Source organism: Typopeltis vanoorti, chromosome 5 (assembly GCF_054136105.1).
Source record: "Typopeltis vanoorti isolate ZY-2024b chromosome 5, IOZ_Tvanoo_1.0, whole genome shotgun sequence".
Taxonomy (NCBI): domain Eukaryota; kingdom Metazoa; phylum Arthropoda; class Arachnida; order Uropygi; family Thelyphonidae; genus Typopeltis; species Typopeltis vanoorti.
Genome location: NC_143553.1, coordinates 36,799,970 through 36,821,107, shown reverse-complemented (window position 1 = coordinate 36,821,107; position 21,138 = coordinate 36,799,970). Strand labels below are relative to the sequence as shown.

The 21,138-nt window shown below is 36.6% G+C and overlaps 1 protein-coding gene across 4 annotated transcripts in view; it reads left to right on the top strand.

Annotated features, from left to right (window-relative positions):
* The first annotated feature begins 2,131 nt into the window (after positions 1 to 2,131).
* The window catches only part of LOC150106320 (protein hu-li tai shao-like), a 469,862-nt gene continuing 450,855 nt past the window's right edge, over positions 2,132 to 21,138 (top strand). For 2 of the 4 annotated variants that reach the window (XM_090393078.1, XM_090393076.1), the window contains exon 1: positions 2,133 to 2,394. The gene's annotated coding sequence lies outside the window, so the exon portion shown is untranslated. Of the gene's footprint in view, positions 2,395 to 21,138 lie in introns of all 4 variants that reach the window. The other 2 variants (XM_090393077.1, XM_090393075.1) reach the window with 2 other exon arrangements.

The window sequence follows — 21,138 nt, the reverse complement described above, 5'->3', positions numbered from 1 at the left end:
TTTCATCCTCATTCAGAAAAATTGGCCCTTCAGAACACACGCAATTTACAGACAAAAAATGCTAGTGGTGGTGAGCAGTAGATGGGGTTGATGTAGACGGTAGTAGAGGCATGATATAATCGTGGAGACAGAGAGTTGCATCGTAGGTGTCCTCCCTCGATGAGTCTTGGGACTCCTTGGAGGTGTCACAAGATAATAAAATAATAATAACTAATATAAGTTATCTTAACAAATCCGTAGTGTTCTTCCATACGAATATCAAGGAATTCTGTTATCTAAGCCCCAACCTCTCGTTGGGTGTAGTAATGCAGACATGCAGACAGTTGTCAATTTAATGCCTGTCTTCGTGGATTCTTCCATAAACGATAGTTTGTGAATACTATGAATGTTAATTAAAATTCATAATATTTTTATGAACAATATATGGTTCATCAGCTCTCGATCGTTTGTTTCTTATTTTTGCACACAGTTAATACTGTTCAGATCGTATTCATAGTCGATTTTCTCTAGTATATTCCATATATTACTTAGTGACTAAACGATCGTCAAACACATGCTTTTAAGGATCATTTCAACTGCTCCCTACAATTTCAACTGAAGTTACAATTGTAGGGAGCAGTTTTACTCGGTTGTAGGGTTTCACTGAGTAATGAAAAACACACATTTCAATCAGATGAAAAAGTTCCTCATATTACACCAGCTAAATCTCCTTCACTTAAAGTACAAATATCATATTGCTTCCAACATGGAGTTCGAATTTACTTCATTTTTTAACATGCACAATGTTATCATGTCCTTCCAAATGTGTTTGGATTAACATTACTTTTTTTATGCGATCATCATCCAAGAATGGTTGTACATATACAAAACATTTGAAGTTGCATCCTGAGGCGCAACTTCAAATGTTTATCTTCAAATGACTATCTGGGAGGTTGTAGCTCAAGTTATTATTTAGATGTTTAGGGGTGAGGATGATTTTCCTGGATTCTACGATTTTTCTCTCCAATTCATCATGGCAATGAAAGATGTTAGTAGATCTGTCCCAGCAGACTGTATGACTTGGGTTTTCATCATTAGCCTAGAAGCCATATCCTTTTCTCCGCTGATCCTAATGATGAAAACCCAAGTCATACAGTCCTCTGGGATAGATCTACTAACGTCTTTCGTTGTCATGATGAATTGAAGAGAAAAATCGTAGAATCTAGGGAAATCATCCTCAACCCTGAACACCTAAATAATAACTTGAGCTACAACATTTGTGTATTGAGAGGGGCGGCAAAAGTTCTAGCCACACTGTATTCAATAAAGCAACGAACTCAATCCCTTTGCTTCTAATGCTCGTGGCATTTGTGTATAGGCATAACAAATTACCGCCTAGCCTATTCTTATAATTAGATATGCAATCTGTTTAGTCTTGTTCTAAAATTTTCTTTTTTCCCTCCCAGACATACTTAAAACGTCCGAACCTAGAGCATATTTTTCCACTCCTTCGCCACATACATAACCATGTTCGAACACATTCATATCTTTATCCCGTTTGCATACCTTTTCCCTGGCCTGCACTTGAATTCATTTTCCCCATTCCTCCCTTGATGATCTAGTTTCTCTGACTCTCTGATTATGACTCATATCAAGAAATAATTTTCCCATGCTTCTGAGGTTAAATGAATTCAAGTGCAGGCCAACCTTCTTATACGAGTCTTTTCTGCCATCAAACACTCCCTACATACATCAAAAAAACTCGCATCAGTATCTTCTACACAGCCTGCGCGTGAAATTATTTCTATCACCGCTCTGCTTGTTAACTCAGTACTATCATATCTGGGAAGTAATCCTACAATTTTTATTCTCCCACATTTCTTTCTTCCGACAGACATTTCATATCTTCTCATATACTATATTTGTCACTACTTAAATTATTAGTACCTACCAATGTTATGCATAAACCAATAAGACTAGAATCCATTGCTTAGCCATTACTTTAATTGCTCACTCCCCTCTCAATTTCAAGTTCTAGAATATTTTGTTTTAATCTGTTTTATTTTCTATCGTATTGTTTTTAAGGGAAAGATTTTGGATAACTGTCACATATAAGTCTTCATAGCCTTCGAGTATCTCCGCTACAGGTCTTTGATAGTTTACTTGTGAAAAGTTCAATGATGGGTAGGCGGAGGTCAGAAGAGAACTGACCGGTTACGTATCTTGCCGCGCCCTGTCAAGCAGAGTAGTGATCTGATCTATGTTGCTGCACCTTGTGTTGTAATTTAGTGGGTTGGTTGTTGGTAATTGTGTTTAATTATATATACGTGTGTGTATATATATTTGTAATAATCGTTTATTCATTTGGCATAAGGTCAGTGGAACAGGCGACATAGATTAGAAAATAGTTTTGAGGTAAGAATTCATTGCTACAATTAACAATATCTGTGACCTCATTTTTACAAGAAAATGTTTTGCAGGATACGTATAAATGATCAGCAAGTGTGTAAGTTTCATATTCAATGAGATTTTATCTGAAGGTTTAGGATTACATCAAAGATATTTTTCATGCAATCGAAGGTCTTTCCCAATCGAAAGCGCATCACTTATATAATACCGACTTACTGGTTATCGACCTCATTTAGTCACATTCCCCTAATTTCTGTGTTAACTATTTCAGTTGTGTAGTGAAGATGAGGGAAAAAATTTTTTTTCTTTCAAATCCACTGAATTTGTATATAACCTGGCAGTAACCTTACGGTAATAATAAATAAAGGGACATTTTATGTGTGTGGTAAGCAAGCAGCGTAAGTTTCTGAAGATTCAAAAAATTTCTTTGTTGTGTATCGTGAGATTTTCATTATTTATTATTATACCTCAAAAATCACCCATGTCTTAGGACGCATTGCGGAAGGTCTGTTCTTGTTTACACGCTGCGTCTCATACTCGCCCGAAATTTATTTATCGCAATGCTTTTACCACTAGCGGTGTGCTCTCCCTACCTGTCTACACAGCTTCTGTGATAAGTCTCATTTCTCCATTTACCCTATGCAGCAGAAATCTCCTTGATATTTGCCCTGTAAAACCATCCAGATAACTTCTGGGAGAGCAGAGGTTCCAGAGAAGAAAGATAAGGAGGGTTATACCATGGACGCGTTTTTCTCCTCCAACTTATTGGGTAATATTTCAACTGTCTGATGATGCAGAGTTGGGAAGCATTATAAGGAGTAATGCTAATATCATTGTATCTCCAAAGAAATTTAAATAGACTAATATCCACCAAATGAGCATCATTGCCCAATTCACTGTTTCTTCACTTTTGAGTGTTGTTCTGTGTACTGAATTTCTTGAACTGTGCTTGTAGATTTATTTGATCTAGGGGACAAATACATTGTGAGAGTTAAGAACCAAACAGTAGATGATCACACTGAGAAGGACAAATATGTATGCATATTTGGTTTGCTTATTTTTATAATAAAGAGAAAATTCTAGAGATGAGGCTAGGTGTGATTAATGTTGTTTTTTATTTATTATTAATTAATTATATTTTTTGTGATCATCCCACTCATTGATAGTTGTTAATGGTAGTTTATTAGTATTATGTACAGGGGATCCAGAAATACAACTTAAATCTAATAGCCACAAAAAAATTTTACTTCCTGAGTTATCAGTCTGGTTTGTATAAATATTGTTGTAAGTGATGTTTTAAAAAACTGAATGTTATGATGACAAAATAAAGTAATACCTTATTTAATTCTTACTATGCATTAAATAAGTATACAGAAATATGCTTTCCTTTTGATGTGGGTTTAAAATGTAGGTCCCTAACACTTACTGTTCATTTACATAAGAGCTTCATATGTCGTGCAGTGTGTCCTTTCTAGAAGAAAGTCATGCAGAAAGTGGCTATTCATACGTATCTTTAGTAAATCATTCAGGTTGTGGGGATTTGTTGTTGACCTCAGCTTCCCTTTTATTAGATTCATTTGACTTAAACCTCTTTCACATAATGTTGTATTTGCTTGTATACAACCTCAAACAGTTTTGAGAGAAATGGTAACCTGTTCTTATTATTCATTGCTCTTCCATGATCATCTTCCTTGTATTCAAATGTTTCCCCACAACTTTGAACTTCTTTACCACTTGTTCAACAAATTTACTTAAACTGCTTCTTCATTATCATCAAATATTTGGTAAAATATTTACCTGAAATCTCACTTTCTTCTTTTGCAGAATCTTCCTAATCTTCAGGCCAGGTAAATTTGAGACAGTTTTTAAATATGCTATTCCTTCATCCATTCCTTTGATTCTTTTCGTGCAAGAGGAATCTTTATATGGGCTTTTTTTTTTTTTTTTTCAATTGAAGGTGAGTTAGCAAGCTCATACAGAGATAGAAGCATTTTTTCTCCTGGAAACTTGAGTTTTTCATCCCACATACAGGCGAATCGGCAATGAGAACACACACAAAATTTATAGATGATATATAGTAGTTGTGGTAGCAGGTAGTAGTTAATGAGTGTTGTGTAGTTGGAGGATTAAGTAAGGGATGAGTTGTAGTGGCTCTCAGTGGTGTGCCTTCCCACAATGAGGCCTTGGAGGTTTCATAATAATTAATGATATATTATGTTTTTTCCTTCAGCACTGGAATGGGGAGGAAACAATATAATTCACCATGTCACAAACTTACTGAATCTATGCCTAGAAGAGGGGAAGATACCAGAAAACTGAAAAAATGCTACTCTGATACTGTTATTTAAAAAAGGGGACAAAGAAGAAGTAAAGAACTATAGACCAATTAGTATTCTCTCTGATCTGTATAAAATTCTCACGAAAGTAATAACAAACAGGTTTTAACCCCTCTTCTAGACTCATCAACCAGTAGAACAAGCAGGATTCTGTAAAGGCTTTAACACAGTTGATCATATTCATTCAATAAAACAAATAATAGAAAAAGCAGAAGAAAAACCAATTGCCTCTCTGTTTAGCCTTCATTGATTATGAGAAAGCATTTGATTCCATCAAAACTAATGCAATAATCAAAGCACTCCAGAATCCGGGAGTTCGTGGAGAACATATGGACCTCCTCCAGGAAATATACCACACTGCAACAGCAACAATCCAACTTCACATGAGTAGCAATAAAATATCAATTGAAAAAGGTATCCGACAATGGGAGACTATCACTCAAAATCTTTACAGCAGTCCTTCAAGAAATATTTAATAATATAAACTGGACAAACCTTGGTTTAAAAATTAATAACAGAAACCTAACACACCTAAGATATGCAGATGATATCATAATTTTTGCAAACACTCCAGCAGACCTTAATATAAGGATAGAAGTTATATCATGAAAGCAGAAAAGTCGTTCTAAAAATAAATAGAGAAAAAACAAATCATGTTTAATCATTTTGTATCACCAAAAAAAAACATAATAATAGAAAACAATTTCTTGGAAAGAGTCTCTTTATATACATAGGTCATCTCATTGTTCTAAACTCTGGACTCCAAAAGGAAATAAATAGGAGAGTTCAACTTGCCTGGAGTGCATTCAGAAATTGAAAAGCATTTTTCAAAACAATGATGCCCCACTCTGTTTAAAAAGGAAGACATTTAACCAATGTCTCATATGGTTGTGAAACTTGGTCACCAACAAAAGCACTCGCAAATAAATTAACAACAACTCAAAGAAAAATGGAGAGGTTGATGCTTGGCATCACATTAAAAGATAAGAAGACAGACTCACATCACTGACATCATTCTTCACCATAAGCAACTAAAATGGAAATGGGCCAGACATCTATTCAGAAGAGAAGATGAGATTTGGACCACCATACTAACGAACTGGATTCCAAAAGAAGGGAAACGAGGCCGAGGACGTCCTAAAAGAAGGTGGAGTGATGAATTGTCAGATTTTGTTGGGGAAAATTGGTCAACCATTGCCAAGAACAGAGAAAGAACTGTAGAAAGAACTGGAAGAAGCCTTGATCCAGCAGTGGACAAGAAATAGCTGAAAAGAAGAAGAAGAAGAATGTGTGTCTTAATTTTTTTTTTTAACAAGCCTTTTGATGTTGCAGCAGTGTCCTTGTTTTTATTGCCTATTTTCCCCAAGTGTAGTCAGTGTCACACTCTAGTATACATCTACCCACCTGTGTTGATATAAGATCTGGCATATCGTTAATTTTGCTACTAGCTCATTATTTTCTCCCAGCATGTTATCTGTTCCAATGCCCACTAAATTACAAGTTCATGGTAAGTAAGCAGTTTGAGTGCATAGTTGGTTTAATTCACATCACTTGCTTCACATTAGTAGCCTAGTCATGAAGATACTTCCTTTTCAGACTTTGTTTCCTGGGCTGCAACTTGTAGTAGAATTAGTCAAAAAAAAAAAAAAAAAGAAGCCTCTTTCAATTTCTGATTTTTTGTGTCTCATGTAAGGGACAAGTTCATCCTCATTTGAAATATCTGTAGAAGAAACCTACCTCCACTAGAGTCTTCTATTTCCTTAGCTAATTCTTGTTAAATAACATTAGAATTTATGCTTGATGAGTTGTGAAGATGACACAAGGACTTCTGGGAATGATACGGAGGACACTGACTTGTATAAGTAGGGAGATTCTTGTTCCATTGTATAAGGCTTTGATTAGGCCACACCAGTGGCACACTCAGGATCTAATCTTGGGGGGGGGGCAGCCCCGAGTTGAGTAGACGATTTGAGAATGCACACTATGCATTGCATATGACCAATGACCAAGCATCTGCAGTGATCGCCAATACATGATACCTGTGATCTCTGGCCCAGCTCAGGCAAACAAAGTATCACCCGAGCACTACTTCGTTTACCTTGCATTCACAGTGGCCATGATTCCTAAGAGCGAGAGAGTATTCCCACCTTATGTGACTGCTAATTCATAAGTAATATAGAAATAGAAGACACAACACAACATAAATTTAAAAGAAAAAAAGAATTTTAATTAGGAAAAGATTTTTGGAAATTTTTCTAGTCTTTTTTCTTTTTTTGGGGGGGGGGACAGGGTCCCTTAGATCCCTCCCTGGGGGGTGTGCCAATGGGCCCCCACATGGACTACTGTGCCCAGATTTGGTCACTTGGTTTTTAGAAGGATGAAGAGATGTTGGAAAGGGTTCAGAGGTGACTGACTAAGGTAGTTTCTGACCTCTGGAATGTTGAATGTGAGTAAAGATTGAGAAGATGCAAATTAGAGAGTAGTGAATAGGAGGAAGAGGGGGAGATATAATAAAGACCTATAAGTTAGTAAGAGGTTGTTATAGGATCAGTGTTGGAGAGGTTCTACAGAAAACAGTGGGAGATCAGGGGAGAACCAGAGTTCATCCCTGGAAACTGTATAAAGTGGGTGTGAGCAGAGGAGTGAGAAGCAGGTTTTTTGCATGCAGAGTTGTGAATGATTGGAATGCCTTGCCTGAGAGTGTTTAAAGCACGGTATGATGAGCTGTGTGTAAGGACCTCCTAGATGAGTCTTTGACTCCAAGGGGTCTTGGGTAATAATAATAATAATAATTTGCAATAACTGACACTGAGTGGGCCGTTCAGTCTCCACCAGAGCAATCAGAAATAGCTGGCCCAAGACTAATTATTATCAGCAACCTATGAAGAGACTGGCAATTTTGATACTGGCTAAATTAACTGAGTAAGTTAATTCCTTTTGAATTTACATTAAGGTGCTATCTCTGTAAATAAAACTTCTTTAATAAATTCAGTAGCAACTAGCCATAATCAAATAACTCGATGGTGAAAGATGTTTTGAAATGAAAAAAAAAAGTGTAAAATCATGCAAAGGAAATAATATATTTCGAATGCATTTAGAACCTGGCTGAAAATTCACTCACCACTTGTCTCTGATAACTGACCTATGACGAGTGGATTTCTGGTGCCTTTTATTCTAATAATTCTAGGGATTTCTAGTGTTTTTTATTCCTTTATAGGGAGTTGGCAAGGCCTTTTACATCTGTCTAGCTTTTGGAGACTGAATGAGCAGTTCAGTCTCCATCAGAGCCAATCAGAAATAGCTGGCCCAAGACTGTCACTTATTGTTAGCAGCAACCAACGAAGAGACTGACAATCAAGTGTTGTCATCTCTCTCGGTACCTAACCCTAACATAATATGTTTGTCTCAAATAGTGTGGGTTCTAAGGGTGATTTTCTTGAGTTTCTGGGAGAAAAAGCCTGATTGCTTGTTCCAGAGATCGACTAACTTTGGAACTGGTCGAAGAAAGGCTTAGAAAAATATCCTCCATTCGGTGACTGGACTTGAACTAAAGTCTGTCTTCAGGCAGTCTATCATAGAGTATGCAAGTTCCACTTCCACTGAGCTACACAGGCCTACCTTGATTATGTGTGGGCAGAAAAGCAAAAGGAGATAGCAGTTTATTTACATGGGATTTGAAGATCTTGAGATTGTATTCATTTGGAAATAGTTCAGATTAGTTGGACTCACACTGTGAATAGATACTGGATATTTGCTGCACATGTGTTGATAGATTTATAGGAGGACAGGAAAATGACATGCTAATTCTAATGAACAGTAACCATGGAAATATCTGTAAAAAATGTAAGCAGTCAAACTGCATATCTCTGTGCAAGTGTGCAGCGAAATGGTGAGGGATGGATTATTAATCAGCCGAATTGCTCCGTTTTATAACTTTGTTTTATAGCTCTGAGTTGAAGATTTTTAATATTCATTAGCAAGATGGATAATGGGATAAAATAACTAGAGAATAGTATTTAACAATTAGCTGGATTTATACAGATGGAAATAGGAGGTGTAAACAGCACCAAGGAGAGGAAAAACTAAGACAGGAAACCTTGGATCTGATGAAGAAAAGAAGAGATATGAAAAGAGATTTGAATGACACCAATAAAATAGAATATACGGAAATTTGTAAAACTATATGTGAAAGTATGAAACATGAACTTAGATCGTATAATACTAGGAAAATTAAAGAAACAATATAAAAAAATAGTAATATGAAGGTCCTAAGATGAACGTTGTCAGTTGGAACAAAGGAAATAGCTGCTGTAAGAGGAAAAAATGGTGAACTGATAAAAAATAGAGATGCAATAATCAAAAGTATTCAGGAATTTTATACTGAACTCTTTGAAGACAAAGACCGGGCATCCAAGATTCATCTATGGATTACTCGAGTGAGGAAGAACATGATGCCTCTGAGATCTTACAAGGTGAAATGGAAATGGCTGCAGGAAATGAAGAATGGAAAGGCCCCAGGAGAAGATGGAATTATGGTAGACTTCTTAAAACTGGGAGGAAGCCCTGTCATCAAACAGTTGAGTAAACTCTTTAATAAATGCCTAAAACAGAGAAAAATTCTGAAAAATTGGAACAATTCCCTTCTAATATTAATTTTTAATAAGGACAATAAGGAAGAAATTAAAAACTACAGACCTATAAGCCTACTCCCAACCACATATAAAGTTTTCACAAAAATTATAAATAATAGAATAAAATCTAAACTAGAGGGAATGCAATCATGTGAACAAGCTGGATTTAGGAAGAATTACAATACTTTGGACCATATTCACACATTAAGAGACAGCTCATTGAAAAATCAATTGAATACAATAAACCCTTATGCTGGCCTTATAGACTATGAAAAAGCATTTGATTCAGTTAAAACATCTGCAACACTAAAAGCGCTTGAAACCCAGGGAACTGAGAAACCATGAAACACTAAAACATATTTACAATAATTCAACTTCTGTAATTAAATTATATAAAAACAGTGAAAAGTTCCCAATACAAAAAGACATCCGGCAAAGCGACACCATATCTCCCAAATTATTTACAGCTGCACTAGAGTACGTCTTTAGAAGCCTTGATTGGGAAACAAAAGGAATGAACATAAATGGAGAAAGGCTGCATCATCTGAAATTTGCAGATGATATTGTCCTGGTAGCAGATAATCTTGAAGATCTGGAAGAAAGGCTAAATCAGCTAAACGAAGCCTCCAGAGAAATTGGATTAAAAATAAATAGAGAAAAAACAAAAATAATGATGAATAAATACATAAACCATAGAACTATCAAAGTTGAAAATCATGAAATAGAACAAGTTACTTCATATGTATATTTGGGCCAATTGTTATCCTTTGAGGAGTGCCAAAGAAAAGAGATTGAACGAAGAATTCACCTTGGATAGATGGCTTATGGGAAAATGAGAGACATATTCAGAAGTGACATCCCTATAAATCTAAAAAGGAAAGCTTTCGACCAGTGCATACTTCCTGTCCTAACATATGGAGGAGAAACATGGACTTGAACAGAAGCCCTAAACAAAAAGCTGAGAACAACACAACATCGCATGGAAAGAAGTATACTAAAAATAACATTAAGAGATAGGAAGACAAATATCTGGATAAGATCTCAAACAGGTATCATGGATATTGTAAGATACATTAAACAGGATAAGTGGCGATCGGCTGGCGATATTGCCAGATGCAGTGACGGGAGATGGACTAGAAAAACAACAGAGTAGAGACCAATGGATAGAGCAAGACAAAGAGGAAGACTGAGAAGAAGGTGGAGAGATGAACTGGAACAAATTGCAGGAGTGAGATGGATGGGAGAAGCAGAAAACCGAGTGATCTGGAAAATCATGGGGGGGACCTTCGTCCAGCAGTGGACAGAACCAGAAGGTTGAAGAAGAAGATACAGCTGGAATAGTTGTTTTGAATGCAATACTAGTGATGTGTTTACGTTAAACATGATTGTTATTATTCTTCCAACAAGAGAAATCTCCTCTTGTTCAAAGATTTGAACATAATGAATCAAGTTGAGTTGTCTGAAGTTGGTTTGCCATAATTTTCTTGATGAATGGTTTGAAGATCAGATCAGAACTCTGGAGCACAACCTTTAATAATGATTGATTAAATGATATGAGTAGAAGATTAATAGGAGTACATTTCACAACATCATCAATACAAGAATTGGAAGAAAAGTTAGAAGCCAATTATTACTCACAGCTTCTTCTGTGAGTAGTGATTCAATAGATCCATCTAAGTTCAAAAGAGGTAGAAGCAAGTTCTGCACAAGTTGTAGCCAGTGTACTTTGGTAGGTGACTACAAAGTGCCCAGAGGGAATTTCATCATAATGATAATGGATATAGACCAGATTGGTTTGTTCCGGTCTCATTATCCATCTAATATCCTCTTTTAAGGTCTACCTGGCATTCTCCTTCCAATTGGTTTATATTTTATTTGTTTAGGATATTGGGTGTTGGCCATTCTGTTTACATGTTCTATCCAATTTTGTTTCTATTGATTTTATTTTTAGTTCTTTGCAGGGAGCTGCAAAGTACACATTTGGATTGGAGTCTTGACACTCCATTTACACATGCTCTTGTTCTTTAAATTTTCTGCACCATCTCTATCATGAAAGATAAGTAAATAAACACTAATACTAGTGATTATCATCATGCCAGATATTATTTTACATCATGTGAATGTGAAATATGTCCACAACAATTAACACAGATATAACGAAAAAATGTTAACATAGCACTAAAATTTCATCCAGTAAAAAAACACTTCTACATTCATTTCACCAACATCTTGGATCTTTGTACAAAAATTGATATACATCGCCACTTACAATCCTCAAAACCTAATCTGCTATTCCTAGCTGAACCACAGTTGGCCATTTCTGTGATTATAGTCATAATATCATCTTGCATAGTACTCTCATAAAAAGGGAGGAATGTGCATTTTTGTCTTACCAGACATTCCTTGCCAAGGACTATCAAATCTGGAATCCCCACTTTTCAGTATGCTCTGACCAAGATTTCACTACACAACTTGATAGCTTACTTCACTTTATAGTTTTTGTTTACTGCGTTTTTCACTCTCCCGATTCAGCCAAATTCTGAGGTTATCTTCCTAGGATACTTTAACATTCATAACACAAATTGGCTTCCCTTCTCTAATTTCACATCTGAAGTTAGACTGAAGTTGAATCATTTGTTGTCGATCATGATCTAACAAAAACACTAACCTACCGACCAGAATACCGGACAGTTTCCATCATTCTGCTCACACTTTGGATCTTTCCTTAACTATTCCCTTACCCGATAATTATAGAAGCCTTCTCTCTTCTTGGTAACTTTGACATAATCTTATCCACTTCTCCTTCCAGCCAGTCTCAGCCTCATATTCTATGGCATTACATTGGTGCTACATGGAATGACCTCTGGGATTTTTGTCTCTTTTCCTTGGTCAGATTAATGTTGCTGCTCTCCTGATCCAAACACTTGATCTGACCAAATAAAATAATTCTTACTGGAATGAGGGATTTCATTACCCACTCCACTGAAAACCTATGACTTATTCCAAGCGCTTGCTCTCTAAAAATCTGCCTTTGCAGTGCATGATTAAAATGTGGCATATGTTCAATGGCTCCAGTCAAAAACTATAGCTTCTCACTCAATCCACATTACAGCCCAAAATAAGTGTAAGAAAATTATCAAGAAATCCAATGTAGACCTTGTAAGGGCCAAGTTCAATAAGCTTGCCTCTTGCTCAGATGGCAGCTGAGCCATTTGGTCCCTTGCTAAGGCTTCTGTCCTTCATTGTTTCCACCTCTCATATCCTGATGCTACTATGGTAACATCACCTGGACATAAGATAGGCTTCTTGGTATCAGTCTTTTCCTTTGTCTCTTGTATATTCAAGTAGGGCAGATATACAGTCATCCCTTGACTTATGTTGGGCTTCTGTTTCATCTGGCAGGATGTAAATCGGATCGAACGTAAGTTGATACATTAAATCAGCAGAGTTATAGGGGTTAGGGACTCAACCGTAATAAGATCATTACCTATGTGAAGGACCATGCTGCGGTTCTTCTGGTGTATACTTTTTTTTTTGATGAAAATGTCCAATGTGCTTTGGTTATTCCTCTTCTTTTCATTATAAATTTCTTTATAGCAAGCAAACACATCATATACTTTCATTTCTGCTAATAACCGTTCAACATTGGGGTCCACTACGTCTCAGCCATTTTGAGAAAATTGCTAACTGCAGAGAACATTTCTGCAAGATCCCTCACTGTGGATTGTTTAACTACTTATTGAGTAGTTAAATAATTTTGAACATCTTATTGTTTCTCTTTTCGCTCTTCCTTTTCTGCAACACCTTGTTCCTCCAGTTTGATCAATTCTTAGTTGGTCAACTCTTTAGGGGCACTTTCTATGGGTTGAACTATGTCATCATCATCATCATCGTTATTCACTTTGAGATTCAGATTGTTTGCTAGGCTCCCTATTTCTTCACTCAATTTACAAAGGTCTTCATTTTTTTCAAAATTTCCAAAATTATTCACAAACCTTTTTAAATGTCTTTTTCCATATGCCACTCATACATTGAGAGGTACCAAGCCACAGCAATGTTTTTAATAGCATGATAAATATTGAATGCTTTCCAGAATTGCATGAGAGTGTGATCATTTCCTTCAGTGGCAGAAATGGCTTGTGAAAAAGTTGTCCATAGATACTAAGCTTTAAACACTGCAAGAACTTCCTGATCCATCGATTAGAGCAATGAAGCAGTGTTTGGAAGGAGAAACATGACCTTTATCTAGGGATCAAGATCACCGATGTAAGGCATACTTCCTCTGATCCTTTGTGAGAAGTACATCAGAAAAATCCCTTTTATACTAGTCTGCTGATCCGGAGTATTATCTAGAATGAATAAAATTTTAAATTCTACAATCTACAAATTCTTCACACAATAGCTTTCCAATTCACTCGCATAACAGTTAAGTCATCCTCGAATAATTTTTGAGTCACAACTTCTTATTGCTCCAATAATGAACTGGAAGTGTGTACCCCCCAACTCCATATCAAATATTCGCTGTGGCAAATAATTTCCACTGTAATAATTTTATCCAATTTCTCCACAAACTCCTTGCCAGCTTTCTAATCGGCACTTGCAGATTCACTATACATCTTCACATTATGCAACGCAAAATGCTGCTTAAATCTCATGAACCAACCGGAAAAAAAGTGTTGAATTCGTGGTCGTACTTAGTGGTTATGGTCCTAGTGCTAAGGGGTGTACACTTTTGGTTCAGGTCTTCTATCTATGATGGAAGTAGCTTTTCCATATCACTGATAAGACCTTGTCGTTGCTTCATCACTATCGGCGATTTAATGGAAGCAGATCCTTTCACAGCCTCTAGGATTTTATCCTTATTTTTCAAAATGGTTGTCACTGTGGAACGAGACCATCCATCGTGCTTACCAGCTTCATTTTGCTTTATAATTTGTAACTTTGTTTTGAGATCAATTGTTCAACTCTTTATCTGCGATCCTTCACTAGGTTTTTTGCTTGGATGTGTAAGGGCTATGTTGCACAAAGTATTGTGAAATATTCAACAATAAATACACAAATAACCTATTTCTCAAACAAAATCAACAGAGGAACTGTTGAAGACGCATGCCGATTGCCAAAAGCGGTTGCTGCTGACTGCACATTTGCCACTGCACATGAATGCAATGTTGCTAAGAAACCTTTCCATTTTATGCTCACTGATGTCTTGTTCGAAAATATAGTCAAAAATGTTTATTCCCTTATAGGATCACGGACGTAAATCGAGGGATGACTGTACTGTAGTTGTGTATTCAAATTAGGCATATACACCTCTTGCCGTACCACAAGCTGCTCACTGCATGCTTCCTAAAATCTTTTGCCAGAAGTACATCAAAAAAATCCTTTTATACTAGAGTCTGCTGATCCAGATAATATCATTCATTTCTGCTCAGAAGTTGTGCTTCAGAATTAACCATCCTTTATCACCTATATAAATTGTCATCATGGAAGCAAGCATTTATCCAGCCTGTCCTTAAATTTTGTCCTGACTTTTAACCTTTTGTTATCCATTCTATCTCTCTTGCTATACCACAAACTGCTTACTGCATGCTTTCTCTGATTTTTTGCTAGAAGTACATCAGAAAAATCCCTTTTATACTATTCTGCTGATCCAGATAGTGTCTGTTCATTTTGCTCAAAGGTTGTGATCCAGAATTAACATCCATCCTGTATCACCTATAAACTGTCATCATGGAAGCCAATCTTTATCCAGCTTGTCTTTAAAATCTTTTATCCTGTGTTTATCCATTATTTTATCCCAAAAAAAGGGAGATGAGTTAGCCATCAAACTGTACTCACCTGATAGTTTGAAAGACAAGGTAAAACAAGCAACTTCCTATTTGGAGACCCATTCGTAGTTATCACCACTATGGATTCCACTGTTCTCATTCTGCAGGAGATCGCCTCACTAACTGTCCGTCTTTGAACATGGGCCATGGAAAAGTTTGGAGAGTCATATGGTCGCTTTAAATATTTCCAAGGTATTTTCAGTAAGCAATCATCTTATGATTGCCTTTCTGCTCTTTGTGATTCATTTGTGACATTCATCATTGTCATTCACTGTGTGCCATGGTGGATGGCTTTCTTTCATCAGGTTACTTTATCATTACTGGAATACCCTAGGGTTGTTTCCTCTAGCACCTGCTTTTCTTGCTGTACATCAATGACAATCTCTCTCTCTCTTTCTAACTTCAAATCATATTCAGAGTTCTGCTGATGACAGTACTCTCCATTTCTCTTCATTTGAGAAACCCTGTAGTACTGAAATAATTGAAGCTTTGTGATCTTCCATAACCAGTGTCTTAAGCAAGATGAGAATAACTTTGTGAATGTCAGTTCTGTTAAAATACAGCAGTCTTATTTCCATCAGGAAAGATTCTACTTCACTTCCTCTTACATTTTGTTCATGTTCTCTCCTGCTTGACTCCTAAACCTTTAACTCCAAATTCCTACTAACCTTGATTGTTGGTAGGATTTGGGATTTATTCTCACCATCCCAGATGTGAGAATATTGTTCTCACTTTTGGGGTGGTGCACCCCCTCCACCAAAAAAAAAAAAAATCTTGATTGTATACAGAAGAGAGCATTCAGCCTCTCTTTGTCTCTCTCTTTCTCTCTGTCATGGATCAGCAGCACTCTGTTTCTGAATTATGCTTTTTTTAATATAGGTAATTTTGTGGGTGTTGCTTAACTGGCTACTATCATTCTTTACTTTACTCTGTTCATTAAGTAACTAGAGAAGAAGCTAGTCCATACACAGTCTAGCTGAAAGCATTTCAAAACCAGTCTCATCTTCTTTCTTTATGCCATTTATCTCTTTTGTTTGGAAGAAACTCTTTCCCCCCCTCCCAACAAATACAAGTCCTGCCTTTTCAAGAAACACAAGAGTAGATTCCTTCTTTCTCCTTAACTGCTTGTCCACACACTACACTATTGTGTTATTGAATCCACAGATTCGAGTTCAAGAGATCTTTTGTGTGTGGGTTCAGTGTAAAGAAAGACTGTTTGGACATGATTCAAGGTTCCTGATTTTTTTCATAAAAAAAACTGATTATCAAATAGTTTTTTTTTTATGAAACTAATGCAAATCTCACCCACAAAAGATTGACATCTGTCCTTCGTGTTGTAGTTTGGATAATCCATCGTTAGTCTCTGGAATATGGGAAATTGGATAATCCAATTTCCTGTATTCCAGAGACTAACGATGGATCTTCTTCAAGCCACTTCAGGTCTCTGGTAAGTAGAGTGGTATTTTCACACTGGATGACATTTAACAGCTAAAAGCTTTTACAAACCTCCATATCATACTGGGATTTCAGATCCACAACTTATTGGATGGAGTGTAGGTATGCTATCTGCTCAGCCAATCAAGCCAACCTTTGTAAACTTTATGGACCAAAAAGAAAGATGGAGATTTTGATTAAAGCCAGATGCAGTATGCTTGATTTATTTCTTGAACAGCACACACTTTAAGAATGAAGACTTAGAAGATAAGGGAGAATGAAAATTTAAAGTGGAAATAGGGAATAAATGTTATCATACTTATAAAAGTAATTTTCAGTGATATGCCTATTGAAGATGAGAAGGCTAGAACAATAATCCAACCTAGGAAATAAGGCATACCAATCACAATGATCCTGCTTGGAATTGCTATAATAATTGCCATATAACACATGGAATTGCCATATAACACATGGACAAGAGTGGCTGCGAGTATTGCTCGATGGAAGGAGAAACCAGCACTGAGACTGAAGTGAATTGCCTAGTGGAGAAGAGCATCTGCAGTATATTGTGATCATTGGCAAGGAAGCGATCAAGAATGTTTTACAATAGTTAAATTTATGTAGTGTTCTTTCTTGTAGGCAGTGTCATTTCAAATGTTTCAGTATCTTTACCTGCAGTTATTTTTTTATCAGCCCCACACACGAACGGTCCCAAGTCCTATGATGCTACCATACTGTGTGTGGGCAAGTGGTTAAAAAAAAGAAAGGAATTTGTTGTTGCGTTTTTTTAAAGCCCTGAGGTTTATGATCATTGGAGAAAACAGTATGGGAAGAATCATCCAAAGATCAATGGAGCAAGATGAGAAGTTAGGTTGATGTGTTTGAAGCTGAACCATGTATGGGTGTTGACAAGCAGCTGCTTGTATATGATTAGAAGCAAGTGCAGGTAATGGCCAGTTCAGTTCAGTTCAGAAGTAGCACTAATAAAATTCTTATAGAAAATACATAATACATATTTCTGGGAAAGTGGTTGGAGGGGGGGGGTTATCAGTTAAGTGAATTACTCCAAATGTGGAAACAGTATTCTAAGTTTGGGTGGAATTTGAGCTTTATAGAGTGTCAGATGTTGAGCAGGATAGAAGTACCATTGGGATCATAAAATAATAGCAACCTCCTTTTTTTGGAGGTTGAAGAGGCTATGGATTTGATGAATTTATTCCAGGATAGGTTTAATATGAAAGTTAACTCAAGAAAAAAAAAATGATCCAGGTTTGTGATAAGAATATTGTTGCAAGTGAAGCATGGTCTTTCTTTTGGGAAATGAGACAGGACTGCATTTTGCTAACATTAAAATTCACCAGGTTTTTCTCATCTGACTTGAGATTGGCAAGGAGATCAGTGTTTAAGGCACTAGTTAAATATCATGAAGATGAATTACCTGAGCACTACAAGGTTTTGAAAATGAAAAAGAGGAGTGGAGAGCACTGTCCTTAGCTAAGCTATGAAATGGATTAGATGTCAGAGACGAGATCATTGATGTATAGGATGGTTGTTTGGTTGATTAGGGGTTTATTGGTGCAAGGACAGCAAAGGTCATGCTGTGCCAAACCAAAGATTATAGCAGTGCTGAAGGTAATAATAAGCTGTAATAAAGAGATAAATTAGTAAATATCATGTTATGTGCAAAAAGTGAATTTTAAAAAATTAATTAAAGCAAACCAGGATATATATATATGCAAACTAATGATGCAGAATGTATAGGGAGAAGATTTAATTGCTCCAGTTGACCAACCAAACCTCACTGAAGTTTAACATTCACTTGTGTGTGGTGACCTGAACATCTTTTTTTTATCAATGTTTCAAGCTTCCAAGATTTAGTGCAATCATTTATTTTATCTTGACTATCTCAAGAACATCTAAGCTGAGGCATTATTAACGCTAACAGTATGGGGATGTTAGTTACATTACACAGAGAATGCAATCTATGGTTAGGCAGATTAAACATGATATGATAGTGGTATTTAAATAATCAGGAGATTTTGTTATGATAGAAGAACTGTAACTAGCAAGAGTGGTTCAGCATGGAGATAGGGTTGAGAGAAGTATCATTTGAAATTAACTGATGTGAGATAAGAGCCAACAGAACAAAATTTATAGTTGGTTGTTAGAGGAAAGGAGGTGCAAAAGCAGATGTGAATCTTTCCCCATAGTTTCAGAGGAAAGGGCAAATGGAAGAAGGGAATGGAATTTATACAGTTACTGAAAGGTATCTCAATCACCTGGTTTGCAACACTTAAACCACCCAGCACCAGCATAGAATTCATCTTCTTTTCCATCATTGATAGTCCTTTCTTTCAGGGTTGCAAAGAGACAATGCTTTTCATTTAATAAGGTCAGTGCTTACTGGGATCCTTTTTTTGTTACAATCTTCAATCCATGTAGAAAGAAGTCTCTAATTCAATCATTATAATACTTAGATTTTGAGTGGTCTTCATGCATGATGAACTTGATACCTTTCTCTTTGTATTCAGCAGCTTTGCTTAAAATTTCTCTTATATTTGATTCACCCATTTTGTGTTCTTGTCCTATCTTTACTCTGGACTTGTCTTGTTCATTTTTCTTTTAATAAAGAAAAATGAACGAGATATGATCAGCAAAATACTTTGTCATTAGCAGACGACATAAATTTTGGCAGTAAATTTGGAACATAGTGTAACATGGAAATGGTGTAGTGTACCATTAAAAAATAATTTGTAAAATGTTTTAAATCAGTAACTAAATTACGTCTATGCGGTTAGCGTAGTGGCTTTGCACTTTGCAACCATATGCCTGGGGAAGGAGTGTTCTAAGTTTGATTCCCATTGATGACGTGAGAAGTTTAAGGATCTTCCTCAGCCATAACCAAGTTAGCCGGTCTTGTGCTTGTACAGCAGGTCTTCCCCTCCAGTTTATCAGGGATTTTTCATCCTGCAAGCAGGTAAACCGGTCCCGTGAACACATACGGATTACAATCATGAATATCGCCCTTATGGGATGCACAGAGGAGTGGCGAATTGGCTGCACCAATTTGCCAGTAACTCCTCATTAGGAGGGGACTCAACCTGTCATAAAGGGCAGATGAGAAGGATAGGAACTAAATTATTTCATTCCTGGTGAGTGATTTTTTTAAAATAGTTTGCCATAAAAAAAATGTATAGATAGAAAATTTTTTTAAATCTGTAACATTTATTTTTAAGATGTATATAGGTGCACTAATCAAATTTTAGAGGTGCATTAATTGCATTTGGGTATAGAAAAAAGATGATGCACTAATTGGAGACGCATTAATCGAGGGATCGCTGTACACTGAGTTAGCTTTGCATTAGGAATCCACCTAATAATGCTTGTGCATTCAGGACTCACAAATGTCTAGGAACAGATTCCACAAGGTGTTGAACATCCTCTATGCATAACTTGACCCACATCTGCTGCAGCAACTCCATCAGTTCATGCTTATTCCTTGGAACAGAATCAGCAGTTCTCACATTCAGTTCTAGCATATTTCATACATGTTCGATTGGGTTATAGTCAGGAGAATTTAAGGAGTCCAAGGCAATGTGGAGAATTCTTTGTTCCTCCAACCACTAAGTAGTTTTGAGCCCAATGACAATCTTCTATTTCTAATTTTTCTTAAAATGTTTTCTCTTTGTTGTAGTGTTATTTGTAAGTCATCATCTTTAAAGTTTTCAGGTAGTTATTTTCTTCTTTATTTTCTAAAATAAAGAAGTAAATGTGTTAGTAAAGTGTTCTTCTGAATGTTTTTATTCAGTTAATGCAGTGGTATATTTATGTGCCTGCATAATTCAGTTCTTTGCTTTTTCTCCATATTTGCTTCTATGTGCCATAAAGGTCATGTTGGAGTTTTATTGAATAATTATCCCAAAATTCTTGTTTTTACGAGCCTGATGACAAGGTATGTTGTCCTGTTGAAAGATGGCACTGTGATTGGGGTAGACCTCCTGCAGATGTGGATGGAGATGGTCAGCTAACAGTTCCCTGTAATGTTCACCATTCAGTGTTTGTGGGATGATGACCAACAGACTTAAGGCATGCCAGGAAAAAGCTCCCTAAACCATAACACCACCTCTTTTGACCTGTTGAATCCTAACTGTCCACCCAGGGAATAGGGCTTTATGCTGTTTATGCCAAATGCGAATCGGCTATCAGCATGGTGCACCAGGAAACAGGACTCATTACTCCAGACGACCTTCTTCCATGTGTTGAGGATCCATTGCTGACGTTCCTTAGCCCATGTGAGGTGTTTGTGATACTCGGACATCATAATGGGTACCCTTGTTGGTCTCTGGCTGCGGAACCCCAGGCAAAGCAAGGTATGGTGCATGGTGGATGTGGAAATGGGTCGAACTGCCCTACTGATGGGTGAAGTTTTTGACTGTTGCACATCATTGCTGAGATATCACTTGCGATACCTGATGAACGTGAGACCTTCTGTTGGATGTCTGTTCATGGTTAATCCGGTCC